The following is a 17,252-nucleotide window of genomic DNA, read 5'->3' on the forward strand; positions in this document are numbered from 1 at the left end:
ACGGTAGTTTGCCGAAAGGTAATATACGGAACAAGTAAACTGGATGTGTGCTTTCCGATACAGGGATAACAGTGGATTACACGAACCTAAAAGTTTTTAGCCAAAATATTGATCCACAAAAATATTTTTCAACACCGATGGTGGGTCAAATCAGAAAACTTATCTAAGGTAAAAGCTAGATTGAATTTTCAAAAGATCAAATGTTTTCATAAAGATCCAATTTCCCAAAGGATCTAAATTTTTATAGTCATGTGGGACTGTAAACCACAATGTTACTATCATTGTTTATACCGCTCTATCAAAATCACTGATGTATAAAGTGTGAAGAATAAAGAAGTGATTCGTGTGGTGTATTATATTATTTCAAGTTATGTATTGCTTGAGGACAAGCAACGTTCAAGTATGGGGATATTGATAATGCTAAAAACGAACACATATTTCATAGCATTATCCCTCAAGAAAGACAAGTTTTCAGTTGCAATTGTTCCATTTTCAAGTAATATCCGTTTATATTAAATAAGTGCGAAGACAAAAGGCGAAAATGAAGATTTGAAGACGCAAACGTCCAAAAAGCTCAAATGTACAAGATACAATCCAAGTGGTTCAATTTATTGATAAGAAACGTCTAAAATGATAAGAGTACAAGTTGAAAAATGCAAAGTACAAGATATTAAATTATACGAAAAGGCGTTCGAAAATCCGGAACCGAGACATGAACCAACTTTCAACGCTCGACGCAACGGAGCTGAAAGTACAAGTCAACTATGCACAAGAATATAATATAATATTTAAATAATTCATAATAAGAATAATAATAAATAATAAAAATTTGTTAATTGAGCATAGTTAAGGGGTCATAAGTGAAAATTTCAAATCAATATTTGCCTATAAAAGCAACGCATTCGGAGGCTTTCAAAAGACACCTCTTTCATTCTTTCTTTCCTCTGTAAGAAATATATATATATTTATATTATAATTTAAGTTAATTTTAATAAAGTTATGGTTTAGTTGGGTTAATGTAAGAAATGTTTTACGCGTTTTAAGTCGAAGCTCTGCCCGTGTAACGCTACGCGATAAATAATCACTGTAAGCTATGTTTAAATTATTTAAATTAATGTCTCGTAACGAAGTTATTATTATGCTTATTTGAGCCGAAGTAATCGTGATGTTAGACTAAAAATTAAGATTGGGTTATTAAATTTTGTACCATAATTAGGGTATGGACAAAAGACCGACACTTGTGGACATTGGACCATGGACCATTAATAGATGGGGGGTATTGTCTAATCGAATGACAATTCTTTGGAGCCTGTCGAACCTATCTTCAAATTAGTTAATCTAATAATTATTAAATGATTATGCATGTCCTATTTAGTGACGTTTATACGACATCTTTAACAATCATTTAATTAATCAATTGGGTTGGGTAATTGATTATTCATTCTGATCAAGTGGGTAAATTAATAATCATGGACTAATTAAAATAAGGGTGGATTACATACAAGGATAATTGGTGTAATTGTTAACAAAGTATTAAGACCTTGGATTACATACAGTCGATAACCTGGTGTAATTATTAAACAAAGTATTAAAACCTTGTTACAGTTCGAGTCCCTAATTAGTTGGAATATTTGACTTCGTGTATAAGGTTAAATTTTCCGAGCATTTTATAATTATGACAGATGAACTATTATGGACAAAAACCATATAGGTATCAAATAACTCCAGGACAAAAGACAATTAACCCAGGACAATTAATTAAAATCAAAAAGTCAAACATCATGATTACGGAAGTTTAAATAAGCATAATTGTTTTATTGTATTTCTCATCGTAATTTTATTTACTCGCAATTTTATTTATTGTCATTTTAATATTGTTATTTATTTTACGCACTTTAATTATCGTCATTTATCTTTACGCTTAAAAATATAAAATCGATAAACCGGTCATTAAACGGTAAAACCCCCTTTTATAATAATATTACTATATATAATATATATTTTATATAAATATAGTTGTTAAAAATATAGTACGTAATCACTAGCTCCCTGTGGAACGAACCGGACTTACTAAAAACTACACTACTCAACGATTAGGTACACTGCCTATAGTGTTGTAGCAAGGTTTAGGTATATCCCATCCGTAAATAAATAATAAAACTTGTGTAATTTGTATCATATTTCGTAGTACTTTGTAGTAAACTATAATAGTATTTCGTATACCACCGTGCAACACATCAAGTGTAAAAACTAGCATGCCATTTTATAAAATCATAAAACATTTTCACAAGGTCCAATTTTCCCTAAGGATCCAAATTTTTAAACCTTAATCACGAGTTTCTATTTTGTTTCTGTTGCCAGAATTTCATTTCGTGTGGTGTGCATGTGATCCAATAAATATTGTGTAGTGTTTCCAACTTATTCCATATAGCGTGTGTTTCATTTCGTGTAGCGTGTGTTGTGTGATTTAATGTTCGATATGGAAAAATATGTGATGTTCCGATTCTATTTAGAAGATGTAATTGCTTGAGGACAAGCAACGTTCAAGTGTGGGGTATTTTGATATTGCTTTAAACATACATATATTTCGACGTAATATCATTTATATTTCATCATCTTTTACCGAAACGAAGACATTCAAATGCATAATTCACGAGAAAAACGACAAAAGTAAACACGAGCTTGAAGTTTGATAAAACAACGATAAAACGATGGATTTAAACCAAATATATATCAAGATAATGTTTACCCGAATGCAAGTTCAAGATGATCGAAGAGAAGAGTTCAAATGAAAAGTTCCAAGTCGATATACGTTAACACGGGATCAACAAAGAACAAATGAAAAAATAAAAATAAGAAAACTGTCGGGTACACTTACGCGGATCGTGTGGTTTTCCACGCGAAACGCGTAGTAATTTGTTCCTACGCGAAACGTGTGGATGTCTACGCGAAACGCGTAATCTCCTGTCCAGATTCAGATCTGAAATGAACATGGGACAGTTGCTTTTGAGTATATTACTATTACTTTTTCAGGCTTTACAGATGAATGGTAGTCCTTTTGACCTACTACTTGAATCTCAACTCTTATAATACGGAGGACTAGAACACATACAGGGAGACACAGTAGGAGTACGAGAGAGACACAATTCACACATACAATTTAACACAGTACACAAATTTAAGTCAGTACACATCAATATTATTTTCTAGTATCTTTTGTACTCTGTATTTATTTCAGTTTCAAGATTCAATTTTTAGGATAGTTTCAGTTTTAAGGGTGTATTGTTCGTGATTAAGGGTATTATTGTACTAGTACAAGGGGTGTTGTTATTGTAATTTTCTACCGTTTAAAGTAAATGAGAGTGAAGATTTTCGTAAGTGTATCCTATTAAAATTATCGTTATCAATTTTTATCATTATTATTATGTTTGTATATTTATATTTTCATGTTTACCCTAGTATAATGAGTAGTTAATTTCCCTAGTATTTGCTTAGATGTAGAACCCCTAGTGAAATGGATTGTTATCATTTATAAGAATTAAAATGTAACTTTAGTATTTTTAACATTGAGCCTAATTAAAAGAACCATTATTATGTATTTGGATATTTAACCCCTGTCAATTAATTTGTTAGATTAAAATAACGAAAGTTATTTTTATTTATATAAATTAAGCTTCAACATTAAAAGTGATCTAGACGAACTTATGACTAATTTACTAACACTAAATTAGAAGTAAGGTTCGGTGGTTTGGGTAATATCATTAGTCATATAATAGTGAAATTGTAAAAAGGGAAACTGTTATGATTTGGGTTTTGGCGAAAGTCAAAACTGGGTTGGGTCTCAATTTAAATACTTAAAGACTAGTAACATCTAAATAGAATCCGATGAAAATTAGATTTAATTTAGTTAGTCATAACTTTATATTTATTCGAAAGAAAAATATAAAGTTTATTACTAAAACATTTTAAATAGGGCTTAAACTCAAAAACAATCCTTGGATCTAGAGGTGATACATTTAAGTAAACACCCCCATTTATACATATTGTAAAATAATAATAATTATTATTATTTACGTATTATTATTATATACTAAAATTAAAAATATTTATCAAAATACTCAAATCTGTACCAGCACTGTTTGTAACATCGATTATATCATACGCAGATCGTGTATATATCACACGATACACGTACGTTTTAAAACATACGCGAAACGCGTACATCATTACGCGAAACGCGTAAGTATAAATACTAGCACTGTAGCAAATTATGTTAAAATCTTAGTTTTTAAATTAAAATCTTTATTATTATGTTTAAGTAATTAATTTATAATTAGTATTAACTATTATAATTTTCTTTAATACATGTTTTAATCTTACTAGAATTTATTTAAATCTCAAAGTTTTAATTAAAAGCTTTATTATTAATTTTAAGTAATTGGTTTATAATTAGTTAATTATTATAATTTCTATTAATTTATTTTAATTTAATTAAAACTTATTATTTAGTTAATTTAAATAAATTTATATATTATAATTTATTGCTCAAAATAAAATTCTAATCAATTAGTTTTATTAAAAGTTATTATTTTATTAATTATCATTTAGTAATAAACTTATTTAGATCACAATTAGTATAGTTTCAATTAATTCATTTTTAAGTTAATAATTATAAATAATGTATTCGTATAAATTAATAAATAATATAATTACGTTAAGATTAAGTTATATTTTATTATTATTATGTAGTAATATAAACTCCTAATCTAAAACCCCCTTTAAATAAGTTTAACTTCAAAGACTATTAAAAATAATTTAAACACTGTCTCCCTGTGGAACGCACTGGATTTACCTATAAAACTAAACTATGTGAATAGGACTAGTTGCCTATATGTGTGAAACCAACCTGAATTCATTAAAACACCACATATACAATAAATCAATTCGTGTAACAAAACAATTCAAATCCGTTCATAAATAAAGGTACTGTTTCAACGCATCAATCATCATATATTAGCACGTTTATATGAAGCGTAACAATGTGTTTATGTTACTTTCAAAAAGGGAATTGAATATATACCTTTACTCGTTTACAAGATGATACATTTATTTTTCCATATATTCATAATTTGTAAACCTATTTACAAGTAACTGGCTTTATACGATTTCATCAACCGACACTTTTATAATAGAATATATATTATATATAGAGATTAAGTGATAAGATTTATAATATACTAGTTTTATGAGCCCGTGCATTGCATGACATTTGTATAAATAAGTAGTCGATAACGTTAATATTGATACGTATCAAATGTATAATACAATTACAATAGAAAAAATACTTTATAACTAATAACATTTGTATAAAAAACATTAGAATTAAATACTATCTCATAAAGTATGAGCACGTCCGTTGAAATCATTTAACTTCAATTGACAAATAATCGATAAAACACCAAACATGAGCCCTTAATTGTTGTTTTAATATTGATCGTTAAGAATAATATTTTATGTACATCTCTAGTTGTATATGTTTTTAATATAAACTAATTCTATTATATCACAATTTCAAACGAAGCATAGTAGACATAAATCTATATATATATATATATATATATATATATATATATATATATATATATATATATATATATATATATATATATATATATATAAATTATCAAATAACTATTTTATAATATTATAATGTTAAAAAAACTATTAATTTTATAATTTTTATTAAAAGAAAATATACTGTAAACAGTTTTAAATATATGACCATTTATATATATAAATATTATAAATATTTATACTAAATCAATGTAACATTTAGATCAATATTATTTATGACTATTTAAAACAATTTTATAAGAATAATATAATATGTAGTATTATATAATATAATATTATATGATAATATAATATAATATAATATTTTATGTGATGAAATCTGTATATTAAATTAAATTAAGAACTCTAATAATTTGATTAATATATGGAAATAATTTATAGAGTGACACGGGGTATGAATAATTGAGGAGTTAACACATGGCAAGAATTAACCAGAATTTGACACGTAGGATTATTATCACGCTTTTATATAATGTAATAGATATGAGAACTTGCGGGCATCGCCCAACGGTTCCCCCATGTCCTTTGAGTCATGAGATAAGGAGAGGTCATGGGTTCGATCCTTATGGATGACATAATTTTCTTTAAACCAATTGAACACCAATAATGGTGTTATATAATGACCTTATAGGGAAGTTTTACCGGATTCGTTCTACCCTGAACACTGCTCGAATGGATGTGTTCCCGGGTACCGTCGATCGAGTTGAATTTCCGCCTGAACGTGTGTGTTACGTACAAATGATGAGGGTCATTGAAATAAAAGATCTACTGATGCCAAAAAATCACCGTTCAAAAAAATTATAAGATTATCAATGCGTAGTATGTTGTGATGACCCGGAAATTTTCGACCAAATTTAAACCTAATCTCTATATGATTTCGACACGATGAGCAATGCCTGTATTGTTGAGTCTTGAAAATTTTGAACTGTTTTCATATATGCAATTACCTTGTGACTATTCCCGATAATTCACGAACATCGGTGTATAAATAGATATGTAATATATATATATATATATATATATATATATATATATATATATATATATATATATATATATATATATATATATATATATATATATAATTAATAAATAGTAAAGATTCAATAAATTATATAATTGATAGATGGTATATAATAAATGGTAATATATTAAACTTAATTACAAGTTAGATATAATTATTATATTAAAACTATTATCATTACTAGTATTATTATTATTAAGCAATATTATCAATAATATCATTAAATAGATTGTTATTATTAGTAATAGTATATGTATTGTAATGTATAAATATTAAATATTAATTGTATGTTATTACATAACTAATAAATTATAATATTAAATGTAATTACAAATTAAAATAGAAATATTATATTAATAATATTATTATTACTTTCACTATTAATATAAAGACTAGTGTTATTTAAATAAATAATCTATAGATACGAATTTGATATATATAAGTGGATATAGTATTATTATTATTATTAATATTATGGTTATTATTAGTAATATTAGTATTATTATAATCAGTATTATTGTTATAATTATTATTAGTAAAATTATCATTATTAAAAATATAAATTTTATTAAAAAATAACATCATTAATAAAAAAAATTATCATTTTTATTATTAAAATTAATATTCGTATCATTAATATTATTAATATCATTACTAAAATTATTATATATTTGTTAGTAATATTATTGTTATATTATTAGAAGTATTAATGTTATTATTACTTTCATAATTATAATTACCATTATTATTAAAGTCATTATTAATATTATCATATAAATAAGACAATTTATCATTTATATTGTTAATGATGATTATTATTATCATCATAATTGTTAATGTTATTATTATTATCATTATTATTATTAATATTATTATTATTATTAATATTAATATTATTATTATTATTATTATTATTATTATTATTATTATTTATTATTATTTATTATTAATAATTATTAATAATATCTTTTAGATAAAATCGTACATATAGATTTGGAATCAGGAATCCGTTTCACGTAGCAATCAACTGTAATCCAGTTTTGTTTTGGTCGCAGATTTGTTACATATCATTTTCATTCGTACAGATTTGTTAATCAACTTTTAATTATTTTATCTTTTTCTGGATCAAACGAATATCCTGTCGACCATCAATACAATATATAATCGATCACATTCATTGGTAATTGATATCAGACGACCTTATATTAACAACTAAATCATAAACAACTTTTATAGCTTTTAATTTAATCGAATTTAATCAGAAAAATTCAAGAACATGTCGACTACCTCTGTTCTTGAAACTTTTTATTCAATTTTCAAATTCAAATGAAATTTAAAATTCTAATAATGCAGAATTGTTAAAACTCCATCATTTAAACTATCTAGAAGTTTTCAATCACCAATTTTTAGTATCGAGTTCTAATTCTTAAGTCAAACTGAATTTTTTAAAAAAGTCAAACTGGTGTTCATCGTAAAATTCGTAATCGTATCAAGGTTTTAAGTCAAATTAATTATCAAGATAGTTTCTATGATAGATTTAGAACATATTTCATGTTGCAATCGAAGTCTAAAACATTCTTAAATTCAAAATCATGTTTAAAGTTCAAAAACATATTTTGTTACTGACACAGTTTTTATTTTAATTTTTTTTAAACTGTTTTAATTAAGTTAATCAAACTTTACACGTTTCTGTTTCAATTTAGCAATATAATTCAAACCTTAACTCTTCATTTGATTTAGGGAATGATCTGATCGATTACAGTTTAATAGGGAGAAGAAGATAGAAATAGGTTATGGGTTATAAACATTTCGGTTGGGATTAAAACAGAAAAGCAGAAACAGAGTAATGGTTAGGAGTGTTTACGGGTTAGCGAGAGGTCTCGGGTTCGAGCCCGGGCGTGGGCAGTTTTTTTTGGGACTTTTTCATTGTGAGGTAGTTTTCTCATTTGTATTTATTATTATTATTATTATTATTATTATTATTATTATTATTATTATTATTATTATTATTATTATTATTATTATTATTATTACTATTATTATTATTATTATTATTATTATTATTATTATTATTATTATTATTATTATTATTGTTATTAGTGTTATTACTATAATTATTATTATTGTTATTATTATTATTATTATTGTTATTATAAGTATTATAATAATAATAATTATTATTATTATCATAAGTATTATTAAGGTTATTATCATTATTAATTTATCATTTTAGTATTATTATCATTACTACGATTATTGTTATTATCATCATCATCATCATTATTATTATTATTATTATTATTATTATTATTATTATTATTATTATTATTATTATTATTATTATTATTATTATTATTATTATTATTATTATTATTATTATGAATATAATAAAAATTTATTATTATTTTCATAAACATTAGTATTAGTATCATTATATAAATATTAGAGTTATTATTATTATTATTAACATATGTACTATTATAAATATTATCATTATTATTAATATGATTACAATTATTAGTATTGTTATTATTAAAAAATTACTATTATTACTATTATCATTTTTACAAAAATTATTATTTTGATATCACTAAAACCATCATTATTATTGTTATCAGTATTATTATGTAGTTACTAAAATCACTATCATAATTATCATTAACAATAAAATTAATATTTTTACATTTATTATCATTAATATCATTATTATTATTATTATTAATAGAATTACTAACATTATTATCTTATTAATAACATTAAGTATTATAATTATTTTTAACATTATTAATATTATTTTAGTATTATTATAACTATTATTAAAAATATAAAAATGATATATTTAATACATATAACATAACAAAAATTAATATTTTTTATATACAAAATGAATATATGAAACATATATATACTATTAATATAAAAAGGATATAACTAATAAATTTATATATATATGTGTTCGATTACAATTATGTATATTAATAAATATAAAAATGATATAGGTTCGTGAATCCGAAGCCAACCCTCATTGTTCAGTATCGTTGTATGAATATTTTTACTACAAAATATTGTAGAGTGAGTTTCATTTGCTCCCTTTTTAAATGGTTTTGCAATATATATTTTTAGGACTGAGAATACATGCGATGTTTTTATAAATGTTTGACGAAATAGACAGAAGTACTTGAAACTACATTATATGGTTGGATTATCGAAATCGAATATCGCCCCTTCAAGTCTAGTAACCTAAGAATTAGGAAAATGGCCACTAATTGACGCGAATCCTAAAGATAGATCTATGGGCCTAACAAACCCCATTCTGGAATTTGGAATGCTTTAGTACTTCGATTTTAAAAAGGTGATTGCGATTGCCGTTATATAGCATACTTGCGAGTATGCGGGGGATATTCTATATGCATCCTTGTTAGTTCGGTTACCAGGTGTCCATCATATGAATGATTTTTATGCACTTGTGAGTGTATTGATATTTATGGAAAATGAGAATCTTGTGGTCTATTAAAAATGATGGAAATGATTATTGATGATAAACTAATGAACTCACCAACCTTTTGGTTGACACTTTAAAGCATGTTTATTCTCAGATATTAAAGAAATCTTTCGCTGTGCATTTGCTCATTTTAAAGATATTACTTGAAGTCATTCATGGCATATTTCAAAAGACGTTGCATTCGAGCCGTTGAAGTCATAAAGATTATTATTAAATAAATGACAGATTAAGTCATTATAGTTTGGATATAATATAAATTGGTATGCATACCTGTTAACTTTCAATGTAATGAAAGTTTGTCTTTTAAAAACGAATGCAATGTTTGTAAAATGTATCATATAGAGGTCAAATACCTCGCAATGTAACCATATGTTATTGTATTCGTCCTCATGGATTAGGACGGGTCGCTTCATATGTAGGGATGGCAATGGATCGGATATGGATCGAGTGACGCGGTATCCATATCCATATCCATTTATTTTTGTTCAGCATATTCATATCCATATCCATTTAATTTTATTTCATCCATCCATATCTATATCCAATGGATTAAGCAGGTTAATGGATATCCATTAGATATTTTAAAAAAATTATAATATTTCTAAATATGCGATTAAAACAAAAACGTAATATAACAAAAATTGATATACATGACATAATTGAAATCTATACAAAAAATGTGTAATATTTGTTAAAAATAGAATAGACTTCGTTGGATACACTATCAGACATATATTATGACAAATTATATGTGTAATTTGTATGTTTATTTTGTTAGATATACGTGTTGTATTATAATATACCCTACTTAATGAGTTAATTCATTATATAGTTGCAACGCAAAATGTATGTATAATGATAAATACATTTTTAATAGTAAGTGTGTATGTATATATCTATATTTATATATTTGTATATGTATTTCGGGTATTAATGTATATATCTATGGACGAAAATTTTCACCCATATCCATTTAGATTCATCTATATCCGTATTCATATCCATTTAGGTTCATCCATATCCATCAAAATCGGATGGATCGGGAGGATATCCACTAGATCGGGTGACCATTGCCATCCCTACTTGTATATGATAAGATTTAACGAAATTTTTGATGATCATTAGGCTGAGGGACCAAATATGTAATTCGTGTAAATATGAGTAAAAAAATAAATGACTACAACGCAATATTTTACAAACTTGAGGATTAACGGAGTAATTTTTTCTACTTCTGTAATTTGTAGATAGTTTTAGTTGACCGGATGGTTAAAATTTTTGACCAAATTTGCGACAAAATCCCTCTGTATGAATCCCGAATTAAAATCATTACGTATACACTCGCGATAAAATTGAAGCCTATAAAGTTTTTATTCATAAATTTAGGGCGCCAGATCACAAAGATCGCCTAAATTGATGAAGGGTTTCATTTCCAAAAGCGTGACGCTGTCAATTTCAGCTCTTCGTCGATCAAGTTAAACTTTGATATCTGTGCATCATCTAGGTATTTACGTGCTACCATAATTTCAATTTTACGAATACAAAAGTCTATTGAGCTAGATTCCTTGAATCCTTGAAGTTGAATAATAAAGCTTCTTATCTAGAAGACGAGGTTGCATTGGAAACACTTGTATTGAGTATTATTTTGGTCTTTGGTTACGAATAGTTTTAACCAAAGGAGTCCAAGCGTCACTCAAACAAGGGACCAACTTTTTGGTAATTTTAGTGTCATCCAACGTGGATTTTAGTTAGTTGCGATTTACTTGAATGCAGGTGTTAGCTAGCTATACTTAACAACGGGTTCGGAGAGTGTGGAGTACATGCCTGTAAGAGTTGGCTGCTAACTGTCACGTAAATGTAGGGGTCAAGGGGCTGCGCCCCCTTACGGGGTCCAAGGGGCAGCGCCCCTGGCGGGGTCCAAGGGGCATTCAACCGTTTTTCCCGAAACCTCAACCGAAATGACACTATCTGTTACTATACGTTTTATTGAAAGGGTGTCATTCAACCGTTTTTCCCGCCATAAATGAAGGGCTACACCCTTTCATTTCCTAACTATTTCTATAACAGTTTTATGAACGAATTATTGTTCATTCTGCATTCATAAAACCAACAGTAAACACACATAGACTCTCTAACAATTTGATCAGGGATTTCATTGCCAAAAACACTGATTGCGTTCTTGTCTTATCCTTGTAAAGAGTTCGTGCAACCAAGGAAATCGTAGGGTTAAATACTTTATAGAGAAAGTGATTACACGATTCAAGAACGAATCTGGCAGTCAATTCATACCCGATTTCTAACACAATTAATGTCCAAATGGTCTGAATTGATGTAACATTGTCGTAAGTGGCATGCAATATCGCGAAGATTAAGTCGTAGGAGTAAGAAACGAAAGGTTCTCACGAATTTAGGGGCCGAGTTGAAAAACAGTACGAACTTGAATATGGCGAAATGTTTGATTATTTTTATGTTTGGGATTATGTTAAGCAGTATACTACGTTTGAGATGCAGACTACTTTTGAGTAGGTGTTTTCATGTTTTAACTTTCTGTTTTGTATGTTTGACGTGTGTATTGTATTTCCATTGTAGTCCACCATCAACCTCTGTTTAATAAAAGTGACAAACATTAGATAGTTTATTATCTCACACACCAATTATTACACAACAAATAACACAAGACACACACCGACAACATAACTAACATAAACGATTGACAAGATTCCATAAACAAAACATAATAAGCTAATCACCCTCAAATTTCAAGTTGCGTCATATTGGGTTGAGCATGACTCTTCTTCTTTCCCCTTCCCTTTCACATTCGCCTTCGGCTTTGCCTTTGTTTTTGACTTTGACTTTGACCTATGTGTTTGATTTGATAGATCATATTGTGAGGTGCAAACTGACCGACAATGTCCATATTCTAAGCAACGACTGCATTTTCTTGTAGATTTTTGTTTCTCTTCTCCTTTGGATGGTATACGTTTAGTACCCTTTGGTCGACCAGATTTCCTTTTTTTAAGAACCGAAGGTTGGACATTTGGGAGATTTCCTGGATCCTCCCATTCAGAGATATGATCTAGCGGGTGAATTTCGTCCTCGTACGCGGACTTGTAAGTGACAGTGGTGAAAAATCCCTGAACGTGACAAGTCACGTCTCGTTGGTTGAAATACCTTGCTACTGCCATTACGTGTCCACAAGGCAGACCGGACAACTGCCACTATTTGCATGTGCATGTTTGTTCTGCTAGATTCACTTTCCCTCCCTTTCTACTATCAAACACCTCTAAAATTGTTTTAGAGATCAGTTTAACCGTCCAATTCAAAGACTTACGATTTCGTTTACCAAATTTATGTTCTGCATATGGTGTTACAGGTGTTATACCAGCAGCCGTGTTACGAGGCTCCCAGAACCATTGTTGAACTGAAGCTCTAAAGAACTCGAGTAACATTGTAACTGGTAGTTTCCTCGCATGAACTGACAATGCGTTCATGGACTCAACACTATTACAGTATTACTAGTAAAGTAAGCATAGCGAACACGATCTGCATGATGTCGCGACCATCTATGTCACGACCATCTATTAAACCCTACTTCAGTGAGTTTTTGTGCCGAATTTGGAAGACGTCTACAGAGAATATTATAGTGGTATTGAAAATCAGATTTTCTATACGCCTTGCACATCTTCCAGTAGTGCCATTCGTAACTTTTAACCCTTTTATATGCGCTTTTGAGGTTCATTAGCAAGTGATGACAACATAGTGCATGAAATACTTATGGAAAAATAATTGATATGCCTGCGGCTATTGCGGGTGACCTATCGGATACAATGGTAAGATTCTTAATACAATAACTGGAAGACTATATCGTGTCTCTGAGATTCCCAAGAAACCATGTCCAACGATATGTTGTCTCTCCTGCCCCAATATCGTAGGCTAATGGAAAAATTCCATTATTAGCATCCATAGCCACTGCAATTAGGTTAGTCCCCAAGTAACCCCCCTTAAATGAGCTCCATCGATTATGATTATCGACGTATATACCTACCAAACGAACATATCTACATAAAAAAGTAATGCATATTAGACAAGAAAGATAAGATTAATTAATAAGTATAGAAAGAGAGTGTTTAACACACCGCTGCACCAATGGACATGTAACTCATAACAAATCTGCCTTTGTTGTCAGTTCGAATGTTTACGCTCTATGGGTTACACAATTTAAGATTATGTAGATACAAAGGTAGTATTCTAAATGATTCTTCAATAATACCCCTCAACAACTCAATTGCATAACATTTAGCTTTCCACGCTTAGTGGTACGACAGACTTATCTTAAACCTAGTTGATATATCATTCCTGATATCCATTGGTCGATAGAACTGACCTTCCTGTTTCATCATCTCTTTCAACATGTTTCCAAGTACCTTCCTCTTGGCATGCTTATTGTTTGGTAGAATTTGTGTACTCGAGCACGTGTGTACATCATTCATCTTTCGTACTTGAAAGTTGTTACTGTCTTTTCTAACAGCAGAACTTATGTGCCATGCACAATTTGGTGATATACAGTTAGATGTATACCTTGTCTTGTCTGAGTACTTTGGTTTGGTTTGGAAGCCTTCAATAACGCACTTTGTTCTTAGTTGCATAAGAAATTCTTCCTTGTTTTCAAATGTTTGACCAACTCTAGCTATGTCTGAGAGTTCATATATTGTCATATCTCCAGGTTTGATTTATGGTTCAGTGTTAGAAAGTAACGGCGGCATATTCCAAAATATACCAACGAGTTCAGGATTACTCAAAATTGGTTTGTCGTAAGTTGATTTGGTATCTAATGTTTCATCCTCGTAATCAGTATCATCATCATCTTCATCTTTCTCCACTATAAAAATTTTAAAAGGGTTTTTTTTTTCTTTTGGGGGATTGACATCATTCATATCATCGTGTTCGGACTCACTTTGATCAGAATTAGGCATTCCAATGATGTAAGGATCTTTTCTGCTACAATGGTTTTCTTGGTGGTAATTATCGGTTAACTTTTCTGCTTGGTTGAACTAATTGGTGAATTGTTGTTGTTGGTTGAACTGATTGGTGAATTGTTGTTATTGTTGGTTAAACTGATTGGTGAATTGTTATTGTTGTTGGTTGAACTGATTGGTGAATTGTTGTTGTGGTTGGTTGAACTGATTGGGGAATTGTTGTTGTTGTTGGTTTTTAGGGAATTGCTGTTGTCATTCGTTGAACTGATTGGGGAATTATTGTTGTTTTTGGTTGAACTGAGTGGGGAATTGTTGTTGTTGGTTAAACTAGTTTGTGGGATTAGTAAGCTTTTGACCAAAAACATGCATTGAGTTTGTAATATCTTCAAGATATATTTGAATGGGTTGATTTGAAATAGCGTAGGTCAAAAAATCACTAAAATCATCTTTATCATCAGTTATATCCAACACGCAGTTATCTACTATGTATTTCATGCAAAAGTGTGAATGTTGTTCGAAATTTATCATTTTTAAAAGATTTTTTTTAACAAACTCCTACGATTCATGGGTTTGTTAGGTGAGATTGGAAGTTTCATGGGTACACGAGGACAGTTAAGTGGCATATAAATGAAATTATTGTTTACATATTCAAATTGACCTCCGAAACATATGTAAACCTTAAACTTATCCATTAATATAATTTATAAATAGATAGACAAAGATTATGACTTACAAGAAGGAAACCTTGAAGCTTTGAACATCATCACCATTTATTTTCTTATTGATAGTAGTATGTGTGGTGTGAATTGTAATGAAAATCAACCACTATATATAGTACAAAAAGAATCCAGTATTCTATCCTAAGAAATCTGTAAAGTTGGATTTTCTATCCGTATGGAATAAGGATGAGAAATCTTATCTAAATATGGGACCGAAAGTTGTGAAAATCCTTATGGTATATGAATACATGTAACGACCCGGAAATTTCCGAACAAATTTAAACCTTAAACTTTATATGTATCCGACACGATAAGCAAAATCTGTAATGTGGAGTCTAGAAACTTTGAAATCTATATTTATGAAATCAAATTACCCTTTTGACTATTCTCGACGATTCACGAACATTATTTGTAAATAGATATGTTATTGTTAAATGATAATATTAGTGTTAATATTAAAATAATTATCTTTACTATTATAGTTGGTAATATTATTATTATTATTATTATTATTAACTATTAATATTCCTTATATACTTATTATTTGTAATAATACAAGAATATATATTTGTTGATACAAATTAAAAACAGATGCATATACACATACGAATTTCAGTATATACATATAAATAAATACAGTACACAGATATAGGATACTGTATATATATACACGTATAGGATTTATCTGATCCAAAGTTGCAATCAAACTGTTATAAATTTTTGTTATTATCTGTATTGGTTATCTTTCATTATCAATCATTTGGTACGAATTCATCTGCTTCTGTCGTATTTTATTTGTCATCTGTTTCTAATAGATTCCCACAACACTGTCGGCACATATTACTAATTCAATAGACTGCTGAGCTGTATGTGATGATGCACGTTTTAACTTCTTTCCTTAATTAATATATATAGTTTGTGAGTGGGTAAGTTACTGTGTTTGTAACTTTTCTATCATCTTTATATTTATATTTATGACAACCATGAAACTCTCGTGTAACCTACCATTCCTCTATTAAAATGTTTTCCGTCTACTTCTATGATCGAACCTCAAACTACCTCGAGGAGACCATCATTAAATAACTGAAAACACACTACTACTTTTATTTCTTGATGATACTCGAACAAGATCCAAGAACCCACCACAAACCCGTTTTCTTTTGGTGATTAAACTGTCACCTTCAAAACCCATTTAAACACATTCAACTTTCCATTATCAAATCACTCAAACACAACCACCTACTATCGTCAAGACCTACTTCTGTTATGTGCTGCTGCTCGATCTGACTCCGGTTACAAAGAGTATGACACAAGGAAGTTGATAAGAGATACCGATGATAATCCTCCTACCTTCTGTTCGGTTCCTTTACATCACCATTGTCATTCATAAGGCTATCTAC

Source organism: Rutidosis leptorrhynchoides, chromosome 8 (genome assembly GCF_046630445.1).
Source record: "Rutidosis leptorrhynchoides isolate AG116_Rl617_1_P2 chromosome 8, CSIRO_AGI_Rlap_v1, whole genome shotgun sequence".
NCBI classification, from domain to species: Eukaryota; Viridiplantae; Streptophyta; class Magnoliopsida; order Asterales; family Asteraceae; genus Rutidosis; species Rutidosis leptorrhynchoides.